This window comes from Dermacentor albipictus, chromosome 6 (genome assembly GCF_038994185.2).
Source record: "Dermacentor albipictus isolate Rhodes 1998 colony chromosome 6, USDA_Dalb.pri_finalv2, whole genome shotgun sequence".
NCBI classification, from domain to species: domain Eukaryota; kingdom Metazoa; phylum Arthropoda; class Arachnida; order Ixodida; family Ixodidae; genus Dermacentor; species Dermacentor albipictus.
The window spans coordinates 110408822-110412901 of NC_091826.1; positions in this window are offsets into that span (position 1 = coordinate 110408822).

Sequence of the window (4080 nt, forward strand, 5' to 3'; positions counted from 1 at the left end):
ACATTATTGCCAAAAAAAAATGCACCATGGCATCACAAACTATACACCTTGCACTATTTTTCCACATAGTTGCCACCAACATTGAGACATGTTGTAGGGCGCAATGAGTTTGAAGAAACCACTCGGTTAAAACTCGGTACCCTGCGACGCAAGGCCCGAGACGTGACCTCTTCGCCATACAAGATCATACAAGATCTGCAGGCGTTCATGGATGAGGGACACAGTAGTCCCACATGCCCATTCATACCGGAAAGCGGCACGCACTCCCATTGCTGACCACATTGTCGGCACACATCTGTCTGCCATTGTAATTTGCACTCGAATAACCATGGGCACGGCGGTCTGCTATTACTCTCTCTTCGGCACTCAGCACATGCGTCATTCCTCCCCCACTGATGCTGCTGACGTCGTTGAACCAGCAATGGGCATGAACTCTTATGACGATTGTTTCTTTCACCTGGTGTACCATCTTCTCTATAAAAAAATACGACGAAGCTTACTTTCGAAACGTCCCTCATACTTTTTTATGAACAGTTATGATTACATGAATGATCATGAATAGGAGGAGGGAAGAGCGTGCGTCTCAATTTTGGGCACTCCTCAGCCCCTAGGTTTATGAAAATTTCACTGCGAACTAGCTTAAACTGGAAGTCTTATTTCAGTGCAATCTGGAAGAGTTGTATGTACCTGGCACTCACATTTTCAAAACACTTGTAGAGGGAATGTTTAGGAAACTAAAAAAGTATCTTCAGGGCATCTGTCATCTCTTTACGTATCACGACGTGGCATCGGCATGAGGTGGTATCGGCAATATCATTTTATTGCGACCAAAAAAAAACAATGGGGGCAACAGGCTATCACATGTATTCATATACAGTCAAACCTCAATATAATGAACTTCCTTGCACGCTAGAGATTCAGGTGCCATTGTCGGCTCACCCTTGATTGCTTCAACTCGCACCTACTGTACAGCATACGGCACATGGCGACGACATTATTGCCCCTGGACTTTATACGGAACACCACGGTGATGCCGATGGCAGAAATGCACTTGGAGTGTCCGTATGATTGATGTCGCAATAAAAACAGATTTAAATAGCTTTACATTATATTAGCCCTGGGTTGATCGCGGCTGTCTGAGTCTGCAGTGACTTATTGTGACTGAGAATTTGTTACCGCGTCGATTGGACCGCGTAATTTGGGAGCATTTTCCGCTGTCTTCATGAGCGCTGGCGTGGGAATATATAGTTCGATCGTAGTGCCACTGATGTTCTGGGCTTTACAGGAAAGCATGTGCCGTGCCGCCTCTCGACACACTCTTCCACATAAAATCGGCCCCTTGAGTTACCCCCTTTCTTCTCATTATCTTCCATATTCTAGTATGCTATAGCTACAAAGTGCACTTCTGCTACGTGCTCCATGTTGGTTTCATCGCGGTTTTGAAGTGTGCTGCCATATTTCATTTACCATTATTCCGCTAGCCGCCGTGGTTGCTCAGTGGCTATGGTGTTGGGCTGCTGAGCACGAGGTCGCGGGATCGAATCCCGGCTATGGCGGCCGCATTTCGATGGGGGCGAAATGCGAAAACGCCTGTGTGCTTAGATTTAGGTGCACGTTAAAGATCCCCAGGCGGTCGAAATTTCCGGAGTCCTCCACTACGGCGTGCCTCATAATCGGAAAGTGGTTTTGGCACGTAAAACCCCATAATTAAATTTACCATTATTCCGCCAAAATTTAGATTGACCTGCTCCAAACAGCTTCAAAATTAAATTTTATCTGCTCCAAATTGCTCCAATGTGAAATTTAGACTGTTCCAAGATGCAATTTTACGTGCTCCAAAAATTGTACCAAAATTTCATTGGGCAGTCGCACCCCTGAATGAAGTATTTAAGTTTTCATAACCTCTTGTCCATTGAACACCATCTATTTAGAACCTCAATATAACGAAGTGCGTTTGTATGTGATCTCAAAATAGCGAAATTTCACTGCCGCCGCAAACGAATGCCGAGACAATAAATGGAAACTTCCAGGAAAACACGGTCAAATGATTGAATTACGAGCGGCTGCTTGCAAATGCACATCTGAAGTCGCGCGCTGCGCAACAAGAGCGAAACCACCGAGGTGGAACCGCATCGTGTTCCGTATAAAGTCCCAAATGTGACAAGATCCTATCGCACCCCGCACAATGTGCTTTATGTGCGAGGGTGAGGCGCAATATGATTGCTCCCCGAGTGACGCCTTCCCGCGCAAGCAAAAGAGGGGAGCGAGCTCGCGGTAACGCGATCAAGAACGCGCCAGGGGGAGGTGGAGTGTAGCAAGTGGTTGATAATTAACTGAGTGGATGATAACTTGTTTGTATCTTATTCAGTGTATTGAAATATCAAAAGCAGACAGCAGATCGTTACATGTGGCCTTTTTGGACATTACAGGAGCCTACGACAACGTAGACCGCAACATTTTGTGGGATATTCTGGAAGGCGAAGGCTTAGGTAACGATTGTCTACGTACAGCTTTTGAGAGAGAGTTACCTAGAAAATACCGTTTGCGTTTAATGGGAAGGGATGAGGAGCGAGGAAAAAGTTCATATCAACAAGGGACTGACGCAGGGGTGCCCTTTATCCCCGCTGTTGTTTATGATGTACATGGTGAGGATGGAGAGGGCGCTAGAAGGAAGTAATATCGTCTTTAATCTCTCATACAAACAGGCGGGTACAGTAATAGAGCAGCAACTCCCAGGTTTATTTTATGCGGACAACATTGTGTTGCTAGCTAACAAGCAAAGTGATTTGCAACGTCTGGCTAATATCCGTGCACAGGAAGGCAACAATTTAGGTTTGAAATTTAGTGTTAGAAAATCAGGTGTTATGGTATTCAATGAAAACAGTGGACAGACAGTGGAGATACAGGGCCAAGAAATACCTCGGGTAACAGAATATAAATACCTTGGTATATGGATAAACGAAGGCAATGGATATATGGAAACACAGGAAAAAACCATAACAGTAAAGGGGAAGAGAAATGCAGCCATAATGAAGCACAGAGCGCCATGGGGATACAATAGGTACGAGGTCCTCCGAGGTATGTGGAAGGGTGTAATGGTTCCAGGACTTACTTTTGGAAATGCGGTTGTTTGCTATAAATCAGGGGTATCGGGACTCGACGGGAACCAAAGATCAGTGGGTCGCCTCGCATTGGGCGCTCACGGGAAGACTACAAATGATGCTGTGCAGGGGGATATGGGCTAGACTAGTTTTGAAGTGAGGGAAGCTCGCAGTGAAATTGAGTATGAAGAACGGCTGAGGAATATGGAAGAAAGTAAATGGGCTGGGAGAGTGTTCAGATATCTGTACAGGCAAAACATTGATTCACAGTGGAGGAAAAGAACTAGGAAGCTTACCAGCAAGTATGCGGCCTGTGGGGTGGGCAACACAGCAACAAAGAAGGTCAAGCGGAAAGTCAAAGAGGCTGAATTAATCTCATGGGTGGTGGCAATGGAAAAGAAACCTGCCATGAGTAGCTACTTAAGAGGAAAAAACGAATTCAGGAAAGAAACCATTTATGATAACTCGAAGGGAAGCTCCACCTGGTATGGGTGCCAGGGCACGTAGGGCTCACTTTAAACGAGTCAGCAGACGCACTAGCAGCGGCATCTCTTAAAGGCCCGGTACTGAGGATCTTAAAACCTTCGGCATACGTCACTTCTGCAAGATTTAAAAATTTTTCCATTCAAGAAGAACATGCCAAATCATGTGTATTAGATAACGCCGATTTTCAGCACCTTAGATTTCCTTGGCACAGCGGATGGTGTGCAACGAGAAAATTTGAAGTTTCATTTACGCGTCTGCGTTGCCGAATACCACGGCTTAATTTCTATTCTCATAGGTCTGGTTTGGCACCTTCTCCTAAATGTTTTCACTGCAATGAACCCGAAACTATGGATCATTTTTTTATTGAGTGTCGTAGGCTCAACGTGCATAGAAAACGACTTCTACAAGGTCCCTTCCGCCAACATGGATTAGCCATCACGCTACCTATCATTCTGTCTCTGGGGGCGTCGGCACTAGGACACTGTAATAGGAA